The sequence below is a fragment of the Panthera onca genome, chromosome B3 (genome assembly GCF_046562875.1).
Source record: "Panthera onca isolate mPanOnc1 chromosome B3, mPanOnc1 haplotype 2, whole genome shotgun sequence".
Lineage (NCBI taxonomy): Eukaryota > Metazoa > Chordata > Mammalia > Carnivora > Felidae > Panthera > Panthera onca.
In genome coordinates this window covers 17,996,286-18,022,787 of record NC_138344.1, presented here as the reverse complement: position 1 = coordinate 18,022,787, position 26,502 = coordinate 17,996,286, and the positions used below count along the sequence as shown (strand labels likewise).

The 26,502-nt window shown below is 35.5% G+C and overlaps 1 protein-coding gene across 7 annotated transcripts in view; it reads right to left on the bottom strand.

Moving 5' to 3' along the window:
- Positions 1-26,502, bottom strand: part of MEF2A (myocyte enhancer factor 2A) — a 165,496-nt gene that overhangs the window by 93,976 nt on the left and 45,018 nt on the right. The gene's annotated exons all lie outside the window — the stretch shown is intronic.

Here is a 26,502-nt window from a genome sequence, read left to right as displayed (position 1 = left end):
CACTTAAATGAAATACTGTTCCTTTAGCCATTTAATAAAATCCTCCTAACCAGTCAAGATTCATTTCCCCCTGATAGAGTAAACGATAGCACCTTACTTTGTGGGTATGTGTATGACAAATTCCAAGTCCTTTTTCCTCTGAGACTATGAATCCTTCAAGAACAGGATTTTTTTATTCCATTTATCTCTGTAATTGAACGACTGGCAATGATATAATCTGTCATGTTCTGAATAATAGTTTTGTCAAAAACCTAATGTTTCCAAAACTTACATAATAAAATATTTACAAGGGCATGGAAGACAAATGCTAAAACATTCACAATAATAAATGCTCAGTGGAATTCTATTAAAGTATTTTTAATACTGTGCATGTATATCCATAAAACTTCAATAGTACTGCCCAGAAAATCCATGTTTGATTAAACCTGGCTTTTGCTCAAAAGCATGAGTTTTTCAATTCTTATCAGTACCATTATTACCACAAGCATGGCATTTCTTACATATCTTCCCTCATACTCATTTCTCCATTCACATAAACATTGATTGAACATCTATTAACAAGTGATAACCTATTAATTGATCATGTACTTGCAAAAAAAATGTACTTCCTGACACTGTACTAGGCACATAGGGTAAAATGGTCCAAAAAAAGGTGGGGGGGGGGGGGCATGATTTCTGATCTCACAGATTTCACAGTTTAGTAGGGGAAAACAGACATTAACCAAACTATATATAAATGAATCTGTACAAATCAAAATGTGGAAGTTCATTTATCTGACCTAAATTCACAAGTTAGGGAAGGCTTCCTTGAGAATGTGCCTCATACCCAAACCTGAGTATGAGAGTGTACACACTAGTCAGAGAGAACAGCATGTGCAAAAGCCCCGTGACAAGAGGAAGCAGGAAACAGAGAAACTGAAGGATGGCAAGTCACTGGTGGGAACCAGTCAAACAAGCAGCTGTGCTGTAGAATGTTTTTGTTTTCTCATGAGACCGTAATATAAACCAATAAAAGTCAGCTTATTCAAATCATGTTCCCTAACAGATCAAGCTGCATCCAATTACCATTACAAAAACTTGCAGTGTAGTAGGCAACATAAATACTCCTACATTTCAACACTAATGCCGATAAGGTATATGCAGCACTGCATTATCTGAGCATTTAGCTTTTGACAATGGTTGAGTAGGTTACTTCAAACCAACTTATTCTAAGAATGAGAAAAAAAGAAGAAAATTAATCTGTTTAAAATCACTGGAGAACTTTTAAGGCAGAATTGAAGGGTTGAGATCTGGAAGAAATTGGTTAAGACCAGACTTCAGACTATATATCCCTCTAGTCATTTGCAGATTCTCAGAACATTGACTGAGAGGCTGAGAAGCTAAACAGAGGTTTCAAGAGATCTATGGGTGGGATACAAAAACAGATTTAGGGCTTACCAAGTAATAGCCCCAGTAAACACACCAGGATTCTGGAGGGATCCAAAGGACTATGCCCTCAGTATAAAGGTAAACTAGAAATAGACCAGGCCATACAAGGGCAGTATAACTTCAGATCATCTCATTCACTGATTAGATTAAGGTGATCTGGGCTATGTAGTGTGATTAGCTTAGCCTCATGCCAGTTAAATCTTCTGAAAAGATGTTAGCAAAAGTAAATCTTACCAGGAAAAAAGATAGTATCATCTAGAAATTCAAATGATTTTATGATTTCTGTATGTCTAAAAGTAAAAAAATAACCACTTAAGACCTGACTGAAAACTAAGATTTTAAAATGGCAATACAATTAGACCCATAGTAGATCCAGATAATGGTGTTATGAGAAAAGAACTTTAAAATAAGTAAATGTGTTCAACGAATTAAAAAAAAAGAATATTACCATACAATTCTAAAAGCATAGAAAACATAGAACTGAAAAGCACAATACTGAAGACAGAAATAAAAAAATTGATGAGTTTAACAATAGGTAGAATACAGCTGAAGAAAGAATCAATAATCCAGAAGATAGGAAAGAAGAAAACACCTACACTGAAGCCCAAAAGGGCATGAAAATGGGAAATACAGAAGTGTGAAAAAACAGTAAAACATGGATCCAAAATACATGTAATTAGTGTCCCAGAAGGGAAAGAAATACTTAAAGACATATAGTTAAAAACTTACCAATGACATCCAAGATCTACAACACTCAAGCGAAACAAATACAAAGAAAACCACAACTGAGGCATATCAGAGAAAAAAAGGTGGGTGGAGGGAAAGAGAGACACACACAAAGAAAGATCAGCCACAGACAGAGAGACCTTAAAAGTAGCCAAAAAAATAAAATAAAATAAAGATTAACTTTAAAAGCAATAGTAAGATTTACAGTTGACTTTTTCATGTAAGTAATGGAAGCCCAATACAGTGGAATGATATTCTCAAAGTGCCAGGAATGGGAGAAATGTCAAAGTAGAATTCCAGATCTGGCAAAAAATACTCTTCAGGGAAAAAAAAAAGGCAAAATACAGACATTATCAGTCAAACAGAAACAACAAATTTAACATCAGAAAACACTGAAGGGACTTCTTCAAGTACAAGGAAAAAAAGATCCCAGATACAGCTTGGATATTGCACCAAAAATTAAGTAAGTAAGTAAATACATACATACATACATACATACATACATACATACATACATACAATGAACAGGGTGAATTTGTACCTCTAAATGAATAATAACTAAATAAAATAATACTTTGTAGAATTTTAAATATTACAATACACAAGAACAATAGCACATAATTGGGAAGGATAGTAAGCAAAGTTAAAAGTGTTCCAGAATCCTTTCATTTACTGGGAAACAGAAAACATACTTATTTACTTTTCAGACTTCATTAAATCAAAGATGCATGTGGTAATCTCTGGGGTAACCACTGCAAGAATAGTAAAAGTTCACTCAAGCTAACAAGCTAATAGAGGGGGGAAATGAATTAATAATCCAAATTGTATATAAAAAAACAAAACCCAATTATATGATGATTATAGATGATTACCTCTTAAATAAATGAGGATATAGAAAGACTGAAAGTCAAAGCATGGAGAACAATATACTGTGTAGAACACAAATCAAAACAAAGTTTTGTGGCTATACTTTATCACAGTAGATTTTAATGCATAAAATAAATACATGGATAGAGATACAGTAGGACTTCATTACAATAAACGTTCAATTCACCAGAAAGCAATTTTAAACTTGAATGTACCTAATAACACTTAAAGTCAGGAATCTGTTCCTGAAAATCAGATATTCTACACAAAACCCTAACCAGGAGCTTATTTTCCAATATCTTAAATAGGAAAACTTATGTTACATATAAATTCATAATCCCCAAGCATTTCTCTTTTAAAACTTACTGAAATAGAGAAAATGTCCATTTACTATAGTAATTATCATAGTTAGGGTGTAAAATACATGACTTCATATGCGATAGATAGCTTTCTCACTGGCTTTGTTTCCTTTGCCACAATTTAACACTGTCTCAACATTTTTGTGCTTTCTACAGATTTAAGCAAAATTAAGGGCCAAATATGAATAGCAATTAGAAACTTATTAAAGACAAACACATATGGCAGATAACAGTTCAAAGGCTTCTAATATTGTAACCTCTTTCTTACTGCCAGCAGCAACAGAGATGCACATTCCCTCTGTTGACAGCACATGCTTCAAAAATGGCTACATATGATTCTAATGTTCTACAAACTGCATTTGAAATTTCATTTTTGACTTTTCCCATATGTAAGTTTGTTAAAACACTGAATTATGCAGCTGTGAAAACATACTTTTTCTAAATAAACTTCAGCCAATATCAAGGAAACTAAGTAAAGTCCACAATTCTAGCAAGTTGATTTTAACACAGCTTTCTCAGTAACTGATGGAACAAGCACACCAAAACAAGGAACAGACCAGATGAAATAGAAACAGAAAAATATTCGAACTTTTACAATTAACGACCTGACATATAGAACACTATCCCTAAAAAGAGCAGAAAATATATTCCTTTTAAGTGCAAAACAAATTTACCAAAAGTGAACCAAATCTGGATCATAAACTGTTAACAAGTTTCAAAGGACAGACATGTTTTTTTGACCTCCAATGAACTAAGCTATGAATTGATAAAAATATAATTTGAAAACACTTACATTGTGAAATGAAGCAGTGAACTTCCAAATAACCCCATGGGTCAAAGAAGAAATGAGTCAAACTTAGAAAATACTTTGAATGGAATGCTATTAAAACCACATCTTATCAGGGGCACCTGGGTGGCTCAGTTTGTTAAGCAGCCGACTTTGGCTCAGGTCATGATCTCAAAGTTCATGGGTTTGAGCCCTGCTCCGGGCTCTGTGCTGACAGCTCAGAGCCAGGAGCCTACTTCGGATTCTGTGTCTCCTCTCTCTCTGCGCCTCTCCCACTCATGCTCTTTCTCTCAAAAATAAATAAACATTAAAAACAAAAAATTATTCTCTTAAAAAAATTACATCATATCAAAATTTAGGGGATGCATCTACAACCATGCATAAGAGGGAAATTTGTACCTTTAGAATACATATATGGAAGAAAAGCCAAAAACCAGTGTTTTAATCAACAATCCAAAAGAGTTATGAAAAATGTGCCAGGGGCGCCTGGGTGACTCAGTCAGTTAAGCGTCCAACTTCAGCTCAGGTCATGATCTCACGGATCTTGTGGGTTTGAGCCCCGCATCAGGCTCTGTGCTGACAGCTTAGAGCCTGGAGCCTGCTTTGGATTCTTGGTCTCCCTCTCTCTCTGCCTCTCTCCCACTCATGCTGTCTTTCTCTCAAAAATAAATAAACATTAAAAACAAAAAACTATTCTCTTAAAAAAATGACATATCAAAATTTAGGGGATGCAGCTACAACCATACACAAGAGGGAAATTTGTAGCTTTAGAATACATATATGGAGGAAAAGCCAAAAACTAGTGTTTTAATCAACCATCCTAAAGAGTTACGAAAAGAACAAATTAAACTCCAAAACAGTACAAATGAAGAAATAAAAGAGCATAAAGTAATGAAACAGAAAACATACAACAGAGATCAAAAAAACCAAAAGTTAGTTCTTTGGAGGGATCAATAAAACTGGTAAGTCCCTGGAAAAAGTAATAAAGGGAAAAAAAAGAAACTGAATACATATCTGGGCCCAAAAGTCTTAGATTAAAAAATACGAACTTGTTCTTCCTAACATGTCCTATACTTATCACATGAAGATTAATGCAAATAACCAACAAAATCTGAGAGTAAATTATGCCAAACGAAACCGGCATATACAACTCTGTAACTACTACCTCTCAAACTCCCAGCTCAAACACTCCTAATAACCTAATTATAACAATCTTTTGATCCCATTAGGTCCTACAATTTATTACGCCTCCCACCTTTTCAGTGTCCCTCGCCCAGTTTATGTCCCTCCTCATCCAGTTAAATTTTCATATACCCTTATTCCCACTCCCTTGGCTCCTGCTCTCCCTCCTCCCTCCACTCATTTCCTGGAAAAACTCACTCTTGACTACATGCTCCCATGTAAGCTGAATATGGCTGAGAATAAACCACCATGCTAACCAGGATAATTAATCTGACTTTAAGTTTAGCAATTTTCCATTTCCCAATTTTCTGGTTATTTTATGCCATATTCTCTCTCCTCACAACTCCCAACACTCATCACCCATCCTCACTTTCAGCTGATGACTTTGCTACCTATTCTACTGATGGAAAAAATAGTAACCAGAAGAGAAGCTCCTCAAATTCCTGCCATCATAACTATCAACCTATCGGCATCTATCCCATTATACATTGCCTTCCTTCCTATTTAGGTCATGGCTGCAGCAATTCCTCTTTTCTTTCCTTCAAAGTTAAAATTCTCATCTATACTGAAGCACTCTCACTGGCAAAAAAAAATTAAGTAAAACAAAAGATGCTATTACTTCAGTTACCTAAAACAAAACACAGAAAACAAAAAGTGTCTTGATTCCTGAAATTTAAAATACACTAACAGACAAATTCATCTTTGCAGATTCTGAGAAGGTTCGATTTCATAAAGATGTCAATTCTCCCCAAATTAATCTAGAGATTCAATGTAATCCTACTCAAAATGCCAGCAGGTTTTCTTTTATTATATGCAGAAACTAACATGATTATTCTAAAATTCACTTGCAAATACAAAAGTACAAAGAATAGTCAAAACTACCTTGAAGAATAAAGCTAAAAGACTTACACAGGGGCACCTAGGTGGCTCAACTGGTTAAGCATCCGACTCTTGATTTAGGTTCAGGTCATGATCTCACAGTTCATGAGGTCAAGCCCCACACATCAGGCTCTAAGCTAACAGCAAAGAGCCTGCTTGGGATTCTCGCTCTTCCACTCTCTCTCAAAATAAACAAACATTAAAAAAAAAAAAACAACAGAAAGGTGAATAGTCATCTGTAACTGGTAAGGAGACTGAATTAGTATTAAAAAAAAAACAACAAAAAAAAAACAAAAAACCTCTTGCCAAAGAAAAGTACTCGACTTAATGGTTTCACTGGGAGTTCTACCAAACATTTTAAAGAACTACCACCAACCTTTCTCAAACACTTCCCAAAAACTGAAGGGAACAGAACACATCCTAACTTATTCTGAGGTAAGCATTGCCCTGTATCAAAGCCACACAATGACACTAAAAGAAAACAATAGATTAATAGTCCTTTTGAACACTGATGCAAAAATACTGAAGAAAATACTAGCAAACCAAACTCAGTAGCATGTTAAAAGGATTATACACCATGACAAAGTGGGATTTATTCCTAGAATGCAAGGATGATTCAACATACTAAAATCAATGTGATAAACCACATTAAGAAAATGAAGAAAAAACCACATGACCATCTAAATTGATATAAAAGAAGCATTTGCCAAAATACATTACTCCTCTGTGGTAAAAACAATCAACTAGGAATTGAAGGAAACTATCTCAACATAATAAAAATCATATAGGAAAATACCACAGCTTACAGAATGTTCAAATGGTGAAAGATTGAAAGCTTTTCCTCTAAGATCAAGAATGAGAAGGATGACTGATTTCACAACTCAGATTCAACAATGTAATGGAAGTTCTAGCCAAAGCAATTAAACAAGAAAAAGAAATAAGTATCTTTGTTTGCAAATGATAGGATCTTATATGTAGAATCCCCTTAAAATTCCACAACACTGTTGAACTAATATACAAATCCATCAAAGGATACAAATAAACACAGAAAAATAAGTTGCATTTCTATATTAACAATGAACAGTCTGAAAAAAGAAAATAATTCCATATATAATGGCAACAAATTTTTTTTTTAACTCAGGTATTAACTTAGTCAACATGAAAGAGACTTGTATACTCAAAATGAAAAAACACTGATAAAAGAAATTACAGAAATAAATAAAAAAGACACCCTATGTTCACAGATTGGACGACTTAATGTTGTTAACATATCAATATTACCCAAAGTAAGCTACAAATTCAATGCAAAACCCCAATGATGTTTTTTACCAAAGTATGAAAAGGCACCCTAAAATTCATATGGAATTTCAAGGGTCTCCTAATATCCAAACTAATCTTGAAAAAGAAGAACAAGTTGGAGGACTCACACTCTCTAATGTCAAAATTTTCTGTAAAACTAATCAATACAGTATGGCACTGGCATAAAGACATATAGATCAACAGAACAGAATAAAGAGCCCAGACAAATCCATGAATACATGATCAAATGTCAAAAAGTGTCAAAGGTCACAACAGAGTAAAACAGCAACCCACAAAATGGAAGGAAAAAATTATATATCACATTATCTGAGATTAAGGAAAAAATTATATATCACATTATCTGAGATTAATATCCAGAATATATAAAGAACTGCTAAAACTCAACAACAAAAACAGGCAAAGGACTTAAACAGACATTTCTCCAAAGAAGATACACAAATACCTAATAAGCACATGAAATGACATTCATCATTAATCATTAGGCAAATGCAAATCAAAACCACAATGGCATAGCACTTCACCCTATTTGTATAACTATTATCAAAACAAAAACCAATATGAATGTGGATAAACTTTGTGCACTGTTTCTGACAATGTAAAATGGTACAACTGCTGTGGAAAAGTATGGTGGTTACTCAAAAAATTAAATAGAGAAGTCATCATTTGACTCAACAATTCCACTTTTAAGTCTACACACAAAAGAATTGCAAGCAGGAACTTGAACAAAACATTTGTACATCTATGTTCCTAGGAGCACTACTCTCACTTAAAAGGTAGAAACAACTCCAATATCATTGCAGATGAACAGAGAAACAAATGTGATGTCTACATACAATGGAGTATTTTTCAGCTTTAAAAAAGGAAATCCTATCACTTGCTACATGAATAAACTTTGAAAATATTATGGTAAGAGAAATATGCTGGCCACAAAAGACAAATACAAGATAATTCCATTTATGAGGTACACCAAGTACTCAAAATTCAGAGAAAGAGAAATGGTAGTTACCAGGGATGAAAGGGAGGGACAAATGGAGAATTATGCTTAATGGGTATAGAGTTTCAATATGGAATGATTAAAAAGTTCTGAAGACAGATGGTGGTGATCACTGCACCGCAATGTGAGCATACTTAATACCACTGTACTGTACACTTATTTTTCTTTTTAATTTTTTATTTGAGAGAGAGAGCGTGAACAGGGGGAGAGGGGCAGAGGCAGAAGGAGAGAGAGAACTCTTAAGCAGGCTCCACACTCAGTACAGAGCCCAAAGCAGGGCTCAATCCCATGACCCTGGAATCATGACCTGAGCCAAAATCAAGAGTTAAACACTCAACAACTAAGCCACCCAGGGACCCCTACCTTCCCCCCACACACCCACCCCCTCTTCCCACTGTACTGCACATTTAAAAATAGCTGAGATGATACTATGTTATGTACATTTTGCCTCAATTTCAACAAACACTAAAAAAAAAAATGTACATACATTTAAAACAACTCCAGGATTATGATTTTGTTAATTGAAGCCAACTACATTAGGTCAAATGAGCACTAATTTTTCTATGTGATAAAGCTAAAGGAGGTTTAGTAGAAATGAAAACATATAACACATACCTTTGGAACTAAAACTTATCTTTAGCAAACACGGATGGGCATTTTTCCCACAAAGTAATATAGTTATCTTTGGGGGCGGGGGAAGTAATCACTAATTAAATCCCAAGGCCTATACCTGTATTCAGGCAACACTGAAGTAAAAAATTACTTTAAACGGAACTTTTAGTTAACTGAAATTCTTTTTAGCAGGTCATTTTATAAAATCAGAAACTAGATTTAAAAAAGGAGTCCCAATATGGATTCTGCTGCCTTAATTTAAGAAATATCAGGGGCACGAGCCCCACGTTGAGGGTAGAATTTAGAGGGGAGGGGAGGGAAGGGAAGGAGAGGGAAGGGAAAGGGAGGGAAGGGAAAGGGAGGGAAGGGAAAGGGAGGGAAGGGGAGGAGAGGGAATGGGAGGGAGAAAGGAAAGGAAAAAGGAAAAAGGAGTGGAAAGGAAAGACAGATTATAGAATCTAGCAAATTCAGAACAATTCATACTAATACTGATCAAAGATGTTCAGTCTTTTCAAATCAACTTTGTTTACTGTTTTAAAGAACCTTGTTGCTTAAGTAACTAAATATTTTCAGAGCATGGACTTTAAACAGAAGGTAAACTTTACTTTTTAAGGTTTGTTCTTATTAAATAAACACCAATCTCTGACTTCATCATAACATCTCATTTTGATGATTCTGGTAAATCAATTATTTTTTTTCAAAAACTACTAAAAAAACCTTTCGTAATGAAAGTAACTGTACACAGTTACACCGCTGTACACAATCAACAACTGAATTTTTTTAAACAAACAAGTATTTAACAAGAGAAAATCTTTAATGATTCATTACTGCTTTAAAAGAAGGAAATTTAAGAATTCCCTTTTGGACAAATTAAACTTGACATGGTCATGGATCCTACAAATGAAAATGTCAAACAGGAAGTTAGATATAAGATTTAGACATCAGAGCTAAAAATATGCCTTTGGGAATTCTGAGCATTTAGACATTATTAATGTTGTGGGGAAAAATGTGCTCACCTAGGGACAAAACAGAAAATGAAAACAGCACCAAAGTCCCGAGGAATAAGATATTTATTATTGTTGCAAATGAACAGCCCAAACTATCCTCTAGACAGAAGGTTTTTAAACAATTTGGCCAACATTAAAAAAATGTTTTTAAATTTTTGTCAAGAAGAAATCTGACTTTCAGCTTTCCTTGAAAAATGCATTCTACTTTCAATAATTTATTCTAGTTTTTCTTTTTTCTAAAATTAATACCATCGTTGTGATAAGGAAAAAAGTTACTACAAACAACAAAAACAAAATGGATGCTTTTAAATTTAAGAAGAAAAAAAATCCTGAAAGCCAAAAACCATTAACTTTAAACATCCCTGAAATCTTCCTTCTACTTTAGCATTTTGTGCCATTTCCAATTACTCTTTCTTCACAACTTGCTTGGAATTTCAAAGCGCTTTCTGACTGAGAAGGTCTATTACAAGTTGAGCGAGAAACCTAGATCCTAAACACAAACATTTCACTCAACTAGCTGTGCAACCTTTGGTACCTGACAATTTCTAAATAAAAGTAACTTTTTAGAAGAGGAAAATGGAAATTATACACATTCTATGTACCACATGGGGCTAGAATAAAATACTACACAATTGTAAATATTTTAAGGAAAGTGATTCTTTATTACTACTAACAAATGTATTTCTGAGCATATTAATATTTATGATAAAAAAACTAAGTATTTACTATGTTCCTGCTATTTCACATATTTCCTTCCCTTGAAACAGATTAGTACCTTTTTTCATACATACAACAGAAATCAGGAGAAAAAATTAAATGGAAAATATTATCTTGTAATTAATTTCCAATAATTAAATGTCAAATTGGTATCTAAGGTTACACCTTATAAAAAAGCAAACTAAAATATGAAATAGATAAAAGTATACTGTACATGTAATTATATTATAGTTTCTATATAGCTTAAATTTTTTTCCTTAAGCTTAGTAAATACTCTGATTTCTTCCTTTTTCTATAAATAGTATGTCAACAAAAAGAAGGGGAAGTGACTAGTCAACACTCTTCCAGAACCCATTTTAATTCAAACCTTTTTCTTTGCCAAACTTCAATCAAGCTGCTTGAAATATAACAGAATACTATAATTTTCAAATTACCTTAGAAATTATCTCATATTATAACCCCTACTCCTTCAGTAGAGAAGCAGCTGAAATCCAAGGAGAAAAGTGAACCATCAAAAGGCTCATTTCAAACAAACAGGACTTTTTCTACTGTATAACACAGCAGTTGTTCCGAAACTTTAGTCATTCAAACCTGAACTTCTCAGTCTTTCTCCTAACCATGTATCATGCTTGACACTATTATTTACCTATTTTTTACATCAATTCCCATTTTCACTTTAATAAATGTATTTGAATATAAAACTTTATTACTGATATAACAGAATATAACTTGCCACAAATGAAAAATAGCCTTAAAAATAATGAAAACATAATTAAATATCAAGTAAAATGGAAGCAGTTACATATAATGTGGGTATGTATATATGTTCATGTATGTTTCATGGTATTAGTTTCAATGATTATATGGTAAATGCATATATAAATACACATAATACATATAATAATAACTGTAAGTACTAGGGTTATATGGTAACAACATATATAAAATCATGGTAACTATAAATAACAAGTCAAATTACCTACTTTGTAAGAATGTATACCTGAAAGTAGCATCTTTAGTAAGAAGAATGAGATTGTAAAAAAAATTAATATTAAAGAGGGATCGGCTCCATTTCATTTAGGAAGACAACTCCAATTTTTAGCTTTAACATAAACCAGATCAGAGAATCCCATCTCACATGTGTACTTCATCAAAAAAAGGAAATACCTGGGCAACCTTCTCTGAAAGGGTTGAAATACTGAAAAAAGTCACTTTTGGGCATCTGGGTGGTTCAGTCAGTTAAGCGTCTGACTCTAGATTTTGGCTCAGGTCAGAATCGCATGGTTGGCGGGATGGAGCCCCAAGTGGGGCTCTGTGCTGACAGTGTGGAGCCTGTCTGGGATTCTCTCTCTTCCTTTCTCTCTGCCCCTCCCCTGCTCATGCACAAGCGCACGCACTCTCTCTCTCACTTAAAAATAAATAAAACTTAAAAAAAAAAAGAGTCACTTTTGTTCAACCAATTTTTGCCTCAAGAGGACTTCTGGAGCCTTCTTCCTAAATGTGAAAAATATAGTTGGCAATTTTCTTTCTTTTTTAAATTTATTTTATTTGAGAGAGAGAGAGAGAGAGAGCGAGCGAGCAGGCGAGGGGCAGAGAGTTAAAGAATCCCAAGCAGGTTCTGCGCTGTCAGTGCAGACCCCAATGTGGGGTTCAATCCCATAAGCCGCAAGATCATAACCTGAGCCAAAATCAAGAGTCCAACACTTAATCGACTGAGCCACCCAGGCACCCGAGTTGGCACTTTCCAAATGGTTATGGGAAACAGGTTACTATTCCATTCATTTTGCCATCCAGTTTGGGGAAAATGCTGTTTAAAAAAATCTTGTATCAGGCCTTTCCAGTATCTTCTCACAATATTTAAATTATCGTCACTGTCAGTTCATCAGATAAGTCCATACCCATAGGATACAGACAACGAGCAAGTTTTCTATTATGTATTAGTTGGTTCAATGGAGAAATGGAAGCTTTTCAAGAGCTCTGGTATGTAATAGCAGTAAAGCACTTTACACATATTTATCTTCTTAAATTCTTACAACTTCTTTATGAGATATGCAATATTATTATTCTCATTTTAAATCTGAGAAAATGAAAGCCAAGGCCATAAGTTATCTTTTCTCCAAGGTCACAGCTGCTAAACAGCAGAGCCAGGTCTATGTGTAGCTCCAGAAGAGCACTCTAACAGCTGTACTCTGCTGCCTTATAAGAGGATCAGGAATCTAAAAGCCCTACATCAGTTTTCCCAGAGCTGCTAGTTTCAGTGCCAAACACCAGACTTGACTGGTGGACCCCGAGCCCAGGGCTACCCCTGGTCAACAGTAGGGCCAACTGCTAGTCCAGCCTTATCAGAAAAACCCTTCATTTCACCATTGGCAAAAAGCATGATGGGGGAGAAGAGAGAAGCCAAAGACTACCAACCCCAACAGCATAAAGAGACCCTGCTACCAATCCCCACAGCCTAATTCCTTCCATCCTTCCTTCTCCCTCCCATCCTTAATGGCCATGCCAGGGGCACCACAGCTGCCTCCTCCTCCTACTTGCCCACACTTTGGGACACAGATCTTCCTTGACCTACTACCCTATTTTGCACAATTTACAATTCACATATGCCTCAAAAGAAAATATTTAAAAAGTCTTCAGCATGTATATTAATGTTTACAACCATTTAGAAAAATTTTTAACTAATTTTAACTTTTTATTTTAAAATAATTCCAAACTTAACTGAAAGTTGCAAAAATAGCATTCATTCTCTCTCCCTCATTGTTTATGAAGTGTTATATGTGTGTTATAATCTACATATAAATATTAAAAAATTATTGCTCTGAACCACATTAGGGTAAGTTGCATATATCATGTCCTTTCACCCTCAATACTTACAGCATTTCCTAAGAACATTTCTTATATAACCAAAGTACAGTTATCAAATTCAGCACATACACATCATTGATACAATACTTTAAAAAGTGCAAGCCATATTCCAGTTTTGTCAACTGTTCCAATAATGTTCTGTAGAGCATGTCTCCTCTTCCTGACAGGATCTATGCAGGATCACATATCACACTTAGTTGTCAGTATTTTCAGTCTCCTTTAATCTAGAAGAGTTTCTGGGGCTTTGCCTAACATGACATGAAATTTTGAAGAATACAAGCCAGTTATTCTATAAAATATTTATCAATTTAGGTTTGTCTGATGTTTCTGCACAACTCCCAGCCAAAACACTGCATGAGTGATCTTGTATTCTTCTTAGGGTATCACATACCCAGAGGCATCTGATGTCCACCTATCCCTTTACTGATGTTTATTTTTGATCATCTGATCAAAACGTCATCCAATTTCTCTGCTGTACATACCTATTTCCCTCTTGCAAGTAACAAGCAATCTGTTGGAAAATATATTATAAATATATATCTATATATATAAATATATATATATAGATAGATATATATAAATATATAAATATATATTAGATAAATAAATTATAAATTTATTTACATATTAGATAAATAAATTATATAAATAAATATATAGATAAATATAGATAAATATATATAGAGAAAATATATTCTATACACACACACACACACACACACACACCCTACTCCTCAAACTTTTCCCCTGGACTTAGAATGTTTTCATGATTCTTCGTGACGATTGTAAAATGACAGTCTTCCAATTCCACTACTACTCCCTCCACATTTACTGTGAGGAAAAGCCCTCTCCTCTGCTCTATCTGTATCTGTTTGTTCTCAGTATGGATATGTATATTTCTTTTACTCAATGAATTATAATCCATTAACCTCCTTACTGATTATGATGCTCAACTCATCCCCAATTTGGCCAGTGAGACACACACACACCCCAAACACTGGGTCCTATGTCTTTCTAATATGCACTCATCACTGCTTAGAGCACTTCCTTATTTTCAGCCCAATGAGATGTTCTAGGCTGATACTAGATCTGATACTTTCCTGAGCCATCCCCAGAATAAGCCATTTATCCAAGTGATTCTGGCTCGTATTACTGGGGCACAGTATTTAGAAGCCAAGATCTGGGTGGTGCTACTGTAATGCCACTGTTCTAAGTCATTTCTAGAAATATATAAATATAATATGAACATATGTTCATACTGATACCTCCAATTTCCACAAGGTTCTTCTCTGCCTTCTTTATTCCCTATTTGTTCTTTCCTTCCTCCATGGTAAGAACCTTGGCTTGCAACAACATCAGTGCATTTATTCATTTGCTTAACCTAAAGTTTCTCAACTACATTTTAGAACAGATCATAATTCTTTGTTGTGAATGGAAGGGTGGGAATCCTGTGTAATACTGCACATTTATGGAACTGTACTGTGTTTATCAAAAAAAATCATGTATTAAGTGGACCCACACATTTCAAACCTGTTCATGAGTCAGATATACATCATTTACAAACACAGTGAAGGAGGGAGCACTTAAGTGTTTTGTTTTATTGGTTTGATTTCAGCTGTGTTAATATGTTTACTGGGAGAGAGTGCATAGATATGAAAGAAAAGGAAATGGAATTTTAATAAAACCATAGGAGTTAGAATAGCTGGGCTGGGGTACAAAGCATTTATAGGAAAATGAGAAAAGATGATACTGGAGAAGCAAGCAGGAGATAGACAAACTTTATTTTAAATATGATGGGAAGACATCAATAGTTTTCTTTTGGTTTTGCTATTAATTATGTGACTCCCGGAAATGTCACTTGACTTCTCTACGCCAAACAATAAACTAAGGACAATTAACATATATTTCACACATGGATTCGTAAGAATAAATGCAGTGGTATCCATTAAATCGTTATTAGAGTGCCAAGCATATATAGTGTCCTAGAAATGCTAGCCAGTATGTCAGCTCTAACACTCCACAATTCTAATTAATATTTATAAAACACTTCTAAAAATGAAATCTGCAGTACCATCTGAAGAGTTATAATCTCTGCTGAATAAAGACTGATTGTATCTTTGTGAATACTATGCAGACAACATAAATCATCACTGAAATGATAGTCCTTTGGAAACTTGAAGGACATCCAAAGAGTTATTAAAGATATCATTATTAAGAAAAAAATGTTCTACTTATCCAGCTTGACTCCAATGGACAAATAAGATACTATATTCTTCTGCACAAAATTTCTTTTGTACTTTTAGGGAAATCACAAAATGCTGCAAAGATTTTTTAAAATCCTACATCAATTTTTCCAAATCCTCTCACATCAAGTAGCTATAATGTACCTCTCTTGCTGTCTTTCTCACAGTAATCATGGTAAATGTTCTGCAACTCAAAGGAAGGATCTGTCTGGCCTCTCCACATAGTAAGAATACACTAACAATTCCACAGTTGCCCAGAGACACCATTTCTTCGCCATTCCAAAAGTCTGTGTTGGTTAGTTTAAAAAAAAAAAAAAAAAATTAATTATAAATACATATTGCAGCTACAAAGTACAATAAAAAAAAATCAACTGATAATCATCAATAATTAGAGCCAAGGAAAAAGCACTACTACTTTCTAGTGACATCTAACCAGGAATATAAAGGAAAATTTCCCATCTTTGACTCTGATTTAATAGAAAATCACCCATAATAGTTCTGATAAATAATATTCATTTAACACTAAACATTTTTTCCTAAACCTTCATTTTACTTTATAATACTTAATGTCAACAGTTAGAATTAGACATGGGTCCCAATCTCTTTCTGTTACATACAAGTGCAGGCAGAGACAACAGGAGCCCACCCCAAATCACAAATCAGGAACAGAAGTGGGACCAATCAAGGCATCACAACATAATATCCTACATGACATTTACACAAGCAAGGACCTCACTTTCAACAATATTATTAGAGAGAAGGACAATCCACAAAAGGTCAGAACTTTGCATGTTTTCAAGATAATTGGATTTCCAGACAGTAGGACATACAAGATCATAAGGAAAATAATTCTTCAAATTCAGTGAAATTTGCCCTGTTTATCTGATAAGGTATTTATACTGACTGCCAGTAGAAATATATTTTCAGGACAGCCAAGGTATAAGGAATAAAGCTTCAAGTATTACAACGTTTAGCTGTATGTGAAAAACAATAAACATATCAAAATACAGAGACAACAGGAGACATACATATTTCCATAAGAATATTCTAGTTCTGTATAGCATCCCAAGTTATGATCATTGTTTTTCTACAGACGTAGAATATAAAACAATCAGAGAGCAAAAATCTTTACCCCGCATCGTTTTACAAACAAGTTTGTGGCCATTATAAACAGAAGGATGACTCCTCGGAGTCCAGCCTTTCATTCCTAAATGAAATCAAGACAACAATTTATTCTTTACAGGGTAGGAAGACTATTTTATGTAATTAATTAACAACAAACAAATGCATCCCAAGAGATTCTGGTATATTTCCATTATATTTCTATCACCAAAAGATGAGATTCTTTCAATCTCAACTAATTTGACTGCGTATCACCAGAGAATTAAAATAAAGTTTAAACACAAACTGTATCTAAAACAGTATTCTGTACTTACGAAAATGGGCACTTAACATTAATTACCAATGAGAGCAAGACACCTAATCAATACAATTGGTTATTGCAATTCTCAATTTTACACAAGAAAGGATTTTAAAGTCCAGCTACTAAAAAAATTGTGCTTTATAAAACTTCAGCTAAGAATCTTAAAATGCCTCAAGATAACATAGCTCCTATCCTAACAAAAAGAAAGACTCCTATAACCTACACAAGCATAACTTTTCTTAAGCCTATTAAAACCCTGAGGTTGCAGGGCAACCACGTGAATGAAATTCCAAAGGATGACAAGCCTCTTTCAGCAGACAGTACAGCATGAACTGATTCACCTTTGGCAGAACATGGGACAAATAGGCTGCTACCACAAAAGCTGGTAAGAAACTAGTTCACATTTTAACATATTCTTAAAGGCTGAGTGGGCTAGTATGACAGTGTGGAATTCGGAAAACCCACACACAGGGGAGTATGTTCTTCCCAAGGACCTGTTCTATGTGCTCACAAAAGACATAAGGCCCCGTGGTGACACACAAACACAAAATCTTCTCTACTTCCCAGACATCAGAGTTGTTTACTAGATACAGGACTGTCAACTACAGTCAAGTAAAATTCTCTTACCCTTAGTTTTCAATCTATAAAATGGGAATACTACATTTAAAATAGGGCTCTGTGAGAATTTGTCAAAATAAGCTCTTGGCATGTATCAAGAGCTTAAAACTTTATACTTATTATTACTCAGTTTATTCCAGGTACCTATTTGATCATAAAATTAAGGATGGCAACACAAGCTTGGCTGCCAGCTATGGAACATCTAAAAAGACAAAGGAACCAAAATTGGGGGGTTGAGAAGCACACAAAAGATCAATTTCAAATTCTGCTCACTGAATTCAATAGTTAGAGAAATTCAGCAGATATTCTAAACCTATAAAAAACTTACATTATAATGAGAGCTAACTATTCAGGAGAAACCTGTTAGTTCTCTTTTATGAAAGTTAAAATCATTTCTTAATTTACCTGAAAGTTCATGATGTAAATATACTGGATTTTCATTAACAGCATTTACTCTTTTTACACACTTTCATTTCATACCACAGACATCACAATGAATGGACTGGATTTATTGACAGGACTCTTTATTGTCTGAGAGGCTTCTAACTATTCAGGAGAAACCTGTTAGTTCTCTTTTATGAAAGTTAAAATCATTTCTTAATTTACCTGAAAGTTCATGATGTAAATATACTGGATTTTCATTAACAGCATTTACTCTTTTTACACACTTTCATTTCATACCACAGACATCACAATGAATGGACTGGATTTATTGACAGGACTCTTTATTGTCTGAGAGGCTTCTGACTATATAGAGAGAAGCACTCGTTACTCTATGCTTTTTTAATTTTTTTTAATGTTTATTTTTGAAAGAGACACAGAGTATGGGTGAGGGAGGGGCAGAGAGAGAGAGAGACAGACAGACAGACAGACAGAATATGAAGCAGGCTCCAGACTCTGAGCTGTCAGCACAGAGCCAAACATGGGGCTGGAACCTACAGATGGTGAGATCATGACATGAGCTGAAGTCGGATGATTACCCAACTGAGCCACCCAGGCAACCCTCTATGCTTTTCTTAATGTTCATCTTCCCTGATGTATATGTGTTAACTTAAAAATAAACATCATTAGATACTTAGAAGACAATTCATATTCCTTTACTTTTAAGAATGAAAATAAAAGATGAAACAGAAAATAAGCTAAGAACAATCCAGAGCAAAAAAGTCTATGACTAATTATTGCTTTTTTTCTACTCACAGGCATAAACATAGTCTAGGGCAACCACATATTGCCAAAGAACTATTGTTGGTAGGGAAGGACAACTAAATAAATAAATTTAGAATCAAACAGTAGAACATGAAAATAACTGACAAAAGACAGAAGAAGGACCCAAGTTAGCCAATCCGGAACCACCCTAACTTTGAATTTCTTGTTAGATAAGATGGTAAAATTCTTTTGGTTACCCTCTCTGATACTTGCAAAGAAAGCATCCTACCTGATACACACATGCAAATAGTTGAAGAGTTAATTATAATCTGTTCCCAAAACAAATTATAGATCATTTCTAAATGTTGCAGGTAGGTCATTTTCATATCAGATAATATTCTTTCCTTGATTTATCACTTCATTTTATAATTTTTATTCTGGACATTAAAAAAGACATATATGGGCACCTGGATGGCTCAGTCGGTTGAGCGTTCAACTCTTGGCTTTGGCTCAGGGCATGATCCCAGGGTTGTGGGATCAAGCCCCGAGTCAGGATCCGCGCTGAATGTGGATCCTGCTTTGGGTTTTCTCCCTCCCTCTCCCCTCTCCCTCCCTCACACTCTCATGCTCTCTATCTTAAAAAAAAGACACACAGATGTTTGTAAGACCAGTATCTTCTAAGTCTAAATACCAGATACAGAGAAGGCTAGAAATAGAAGACAAAAATGCTTTGTCTTCTAAATATAAACAAAATACATATACAGCCTTAAAAATGAAAGTTTCCTATGTAGTTCTTAAAAAAACTATTTCTGATATTCTATAGGTACCCAGTTACACCACAGTCTTTACAAGAAATGATGATGTGTTAATTGAGCACTCAATTAAAAACTGCTAAAAAACAGCAGTGTTGGATGTAGAAGCTGGCTTTCAAAAATGAGTAATCAATTCTAGTAATATACACAGATTATAATCACAGGCAAAATAAAAGGTAAACTAACAAAAGACTGTAACAAAGATGAAGCAGGAGACAATGGAACAGTAAGTTTAGTAATCTAGGTAGTACTCATTGCTTCCAAAAATTCAAAAGTACCTTATAAGACTGCTTCAAAACTCTCTCACATCCAACCAAACCAAACTTCAATTATCTGTTTCAGAAAGATTCTACTGGCATAGTGAGACAATTTTTTTCTTCTTCACTGTAACAGAAAAAACCCTATGACCACAGCTCCCAATAGTGTATCCATCAGCCAAAAGAAACCTGAATGCAGCATTACTTTATGGGCATTCAGTACCCAAAAGACACTCCACATCAACTGACAGTACAAAAGTGAAGGTAGCTGATAGATGATTTTTGGTTGTTGTTTTTGTTTGTTTGTTTTTAAGAATGTGCCTCTCTGGGGCGCCTGGGTGGCTCAGTCGGTTGAGCGTCCGACTTCGGCTCAGGTCATGATCTCATGGTCCATGAGTTCCAGCCCCGCGTCGGGCTCTGTGCTGATGGCTCAGAGCCTGGAGCCTGTTTCAGATTCTGTGTCTCCCTCTCTCTCTGACCCTCCCCCGTTCATGCTCTGTCTCTCTCTGTCTCAAAAATAAATAAACGTTAAAAAAAAAAAATTTTTAAAAAAAAGAATGTGCCTCTCAGACTAATAAGTCTTTCTGCAAAGGGATATGGGGGGGTGGGGGGGGGGGGGGTGGGCAGTATTTATTCCAAAGCCAGATCCTGAAGAAGGAGCTAGACTGTTAATACTGAGCTTAATTGTTTTTCTCTGATTTTTAGTAGACAGTAACAAGTACTGGTAAGATAAAAGTCTTAAACTCGGGGCGCCTGGGTGGCGCAGTCAGTTAAGCGGCCGACTTCAGCCAGGTCACGATCTCGCGGTCCGTGAGTTCGAGCCCCGCGTCAGGCTCTGGGCTGATGGCTCGGAGCCTGGAGCCTGTTTCCGATTCTGTGTCTCCCTCTCTCTCTGCCCCTCCCCCGTTCATGCTCTGTCTCTCTCTGTCCCAAAAATGAATGAAGAATGTTGAGGAAAAAAAAAAAAAAAAAAAAAAAAAAAGTCTTAAACTCATTCCCATTTATAAAATCTCCACTGACTACACTGCCTGCAAGATCAAAGGCATTAGAAGATCTGGTTCCAACTCATAACTCCAGTCACAGCACAGTACTCTACTTCCGGAAACAGCGACTGCCATGTCTAGCCTAGGCTTTGCAAGAGCTGCCTGGTCTCAGCAGGCATTCTTATTCCTTCCAATCCAATTTCCCCACTTTCACTAGAGTGATTTTAAAATGCAAATGTCACTTAACACTGTTCTGAAAGTCCAAACCCTTAACATGGCCTACAGAACTTTGTCTAATCTTGCCCTGCCTCTACCCCACCATACTCATTCCTTGCCACTCTTCCTACTACCCAATAAGCTTCTGGGCACAGGTCCTTCTGCTTACAAAGCTCCTAAATCCTTTCTGCTGCAGGGCCTTCACACATACAACCTACCAGCTTGCCATCTCTTACTAGGTCTCATCCCAAGGACTTCCCCTGGCTACGAGTTCCACAGATCCATTATGTCTCAGTATTACCATTATTTCCTCTATGAAGTGTTTCTTAACATTCAAACTATATGAGGACGACTCCTACTACACTTTCAGAGCACATCCTATGTCTCTTTTATGGCATTTACCACAAATGTAATTAGTTACCTGTATAATTAGTTATCTTTTTTCCCCAACCAAGCTATAAGCTCAAGGAGGAAGATCAAGTATGTTGTATTTGCCCCTATAACTCCAGCAGCTACCAAAGTGCCTAGCCTGAAACACATGCTCAATAAACAACTGCATCCTTAATGAATGAAAGCAATAAATCAGCATATAGAAAGATTTCGGGTCCCAGGCTATAAAAGCTCTCTAAGAGCCAATCTTTTGAAGGTGGTTAGTTGTTCTTGATTGAACTGCAAAAGGAAAGGTACCACAAACCTACAATTACCAACAGCTGTGGCAGACATTCATGTATGCTACAGCCATTCAGTAGTCACAATAATCTGTGAGGTAGTTACCATTTGCTCCATTTTCTAGATGAAGCAACTGGGGACCAAAATGGCGAATACCCTTCCGAAGTCACACAAGGAGACAGAGTTGAAATTCTGGCTCTAATGTCATGTATAACAATATGGCATCACCACTGGAACTATTTAAGTAGTGGCTGAAGAAAGGCTATCAGTCAAAACTGTCCTAGGTATACTTTTGGATGGGCATGATCCATCATTAAATAAGCTGAACTACAAAATCTTCAAGGAGTCATGCAACTCCAATTTCGCAAGTCCATGCTACTTTTCAGTAGCAGAATATGAGGGGAATTTCTGCCCAACTTTGCAAGGCTGCACAAGAGAAACCAGAGATATGAAAGAACCACAGAGTCATTGTGTTCCAGTTCCAACAACAGAGAGCAACTTACCTATCGGTACAACGGGTTGTCAAAATACAAAGGCCATGGGCAGTTCTTAACCACCTTAGAGAGTTCTGACTTCCTCCTACCAGGTCTCCATCTCCCAAGCCCTCTTATACTGTACAGTAATGATGATTCCTTTCCTCTCTACCAAAGATAAGAGTTTCAACATTTGCAAAGGAACTGCAGCTTCTATCTACTTCGCACTACACCTCCTGCCTCAAGGTAACCTAAATAACTAGAGAAGAAGATTCCTCCCAATCTCAATGCTTGGAAAATTAAAAGAATCACAACTTCTGGATTACCAACACACAGGGCTAGCCAAAGAGGGGAAAGGACTGATAGGTGGGTGTAGTTAGAATGAGTTTCTCTTGGTTGCTACTGCTATATACTATTTATACACAAAATAATAACTATAAATTTTAATAAATGGATCAATAAAACTCATTGATTTAATGTAGCAGTTCTCAAATTAAATGAATACTAGATTCAAATGGAAAACTAAAACGTGTATTTTGCATGCATCAACTTAACCTAGCCCCACAAAAACCATCAAATCAGAACTGAGACTAACGCCCAAGCAAGAGTAATTTTTAAAAGCTCCACAGATTATGATACACATCTTTAGTTCAGAGAGGCTGTTTTATTATATTACAACACAAAACTCCTTATTCATTCATTGACTGGCTATATGTGAGAGTGAAATGACAAAAGTCACATGAGCACAGTCCTAACAGTGTATCTACATATTGCATTTAACACATACATTTACACTCATTTTCATTAAGAAATACCTTCTCATTTCTTCAAATTACATGGCTTTCTTAATCTTTTTCTTTTTCTCACATTTGATAAAGAAGGATACTAGAAAAATTTTATATTCTTCATACTTCTTCTATGAGGGTTAAGAAAATACTTTAAACACACCGAAAAGCAGGGAGAACATGTATACTGGTTTAACAGGGACAGCCACTTAAATAAATGTGTATTGTGCAGGAGTAATTACTTTTATTTATAAAAAAAATTTTTTTTCTAATGTTTATTTATTGGGAGACAGAGCACAAGCAGGGGAGGGGCAGAGAGGGAGACCCAGAATTGGAAGCAGGCTCCAGGCTCTGAGCTGTCAGCAGAGCCCAATGTGGAGTTAGAACCGAAGAACCATGAGATCATGACCTGAGCTGAAGTCAGACGCTAAATCGACTGAGCCACCCAGGCGACCCTATGCAGGAGTAATTATTAAGTGAGACCCCTTACTCTCAAACACCTCCTGGTTTGATAATTAGATCACAAGTATAGGCCACTCTTATCATTTCATTTCTTTTTTTTTTTTTTTTTTCTTCTGTAAAGCAGGATCCACACCCAGCACTGAGCCCAATGCAGGGCTTGAACTTCCAGCACTGAGATCAAGATCTTAGCTGAGACCAAACGTTGGACACTTAACCGACTGAGCCACCCAACTGCCCCTCACTCCTTTCATTTTTTATGTGATTTTTTAAACTTGAGGTATAATTCACATGTCACAAAACTCATCTTTTTTAAAGTATACAATCTGGGGCTTATTTGTCTTTTTAAAAATTGTTTTCTATTTTTTTTTTTTTATTTTACAGAGAGAGAGAGAGAGAGAGAGTGCACACAGTGGAGAAGAAGAGCAGAGGGAGAAAGAAAGAATCCCAAGACGACTCCATGCTCAGCACGGAGCCCCATGCAGGGCTTGATCCCACGACTCCGGAATCACAGCCTGAGATGAAATCAAGAGCCAGATGCTCAACTGAGCCATCCAGGCACCCCTTTCTCTGTTTTACTGTATTCACAAAGCTGTACAACCATTCCCACTATCTAATTCTAGAATATTTTCATCATCCCCCAAAGAAACTCAATGTCCACTAGCAATCATTCCCCATTCCTCTCCTCCCACGACTCCTGACAGTTACTTTCCATCTCTATGAATTTGCCTATTCAAGATATTTCATGTAAATGGAATCATACAATGTGCAGCTTTTTGTGGCTCTTTTCACTTAGCATAATGTTTTCAAAGTTCATCTGTGTTAAGTATTATCAGTACTTCGCTTCCTTTCTGGCTGAATAATATTGTATTTTATGGAAATACCACATTTCCTTTATCCATTCAATAGTTGATGGAAATTTGGGTTGTTTCCACTCTATTCTGAATAATGCTGCTATGAACATTTGTGTACGTGTACATATTTTCAATTCTCTTGGATATATAGTTAAGAGCAGAACTGCTGGGTCACATAGTAACTCTAGGAAATTGAGTTCGTTTGGGAATACTGCAATCTTAATAGTTTATATTAAGTCTTCCAAACCATAAATCCAATATGTCCTGTCTTTGCATTTATTTAATTTCTTCTTTAATTTCTTTCAATGATGCTTTCTAACTTTTAGTGTACACGTGTTGCACTTCTTTTGTTAAAATTATTCATAGGTATTTTATTCTTTTGATGCTAATACAAATAGAACTGTTTAATTTCACTGCTAGCATTCTACATCATTCTTGATTTCAAAAACTTTCAATGATATAAAAAAGGTAATTAGAGAAGTTAATTGCATTTAAGTATAAATACCATGGCTCTTCTAATTATGATCTACTAAAACAGAAAAAATTGATCTAAACCCTACAAGAAATCCACTTTGCTAAAAGAGCTTTTTGAAAAAATCAAGCAAGGCCAAATAACTTTAATCCCAATGTCACTAGTGCCAGTGCAGCTACATTACATGCGTGTGTGCGCGCACACACACACACACACACTGCCTTATATACATTCCCTTATAAAATATACAAACATACAAACAAAAAAACCCACTCATACTGTACATTCTCTTTGTCAGACAAACTTGGGGAAAACTATCCTACTGTTAATTTTTTTTTTTAGTTTTTTTTTTTTTATTTATTTTCTTTTAAGAGAGAGAGAGAGAGAGAGAGAGAGACAGCACAAGTGAGGGAGGGGCAGAGAGAGGGAGAGAGAGAATTCCAAGGAGGCACTGCTTGATCTGCAGGCATCAGCGCAGAGTCCAATGTGGGGCTCAAACCCACAAACCATAAGATCATGACCAGAGCCAAAATCAAGAGTCCAACACTTAACCGACTGAGCCAGCTGGGCACTCCCTTACTGTTAATTTTTAATGCAATCAGAGGTTTCTGACCTTATAGAATTATCTTTCAGTTACTTTTAATATAAGAACATTCTTCTTTGTTCCTTCTAAAATAGGGTGTTTTCATTACTGCACACAAACAATGAAATCCAGGCATAAACTCAAATTCTAAATTAATTTAAGACTATCATTAAACTACTGTTTTATGGAAAATGACTAAACCATTCCATTTCAGCCAGAACTGTACATGCTGTATCTAATTACACATTTTAAAAGTACAATGATATGTTGTATGAACACAATAATGTCTATTAGCCACTATTTAAAGAAATGATTCAACAAGGAAAACAAACTTTAGTTCAAATATAGAAGAACTTATATATTTATGGTCATTATTTGAAAATGCAGCTGTATTGTTGTATGTAACTTTCATAGAAACAGAACATGTCCTACAAACATTCATACCTAATCCTATAAAGTTCTAACTCACATTAGGTTGTCATAAATTTTGGGTAAAATTCAAAAACATAACATCTCATTAAAGAACTAAGATCAACAAAAGTACAAATAGCACTGAGAAAGTTATCCCTTACCAACTACAAAAGGGACTACTTGAAGGATTCTGTGGGTATTATGACATATTCTGGCCTGCAAACAATTCTGATGCTATAAATCTATCAAAGGAAACACAAGGGGGGGTGCCTGGGTGGCTCAGTCGGTTGAGGGTCTGACTTCAGCTCAGATCATGATCTCACAGTGAGTCCGAGCCCCACATCGCACTCTGTGC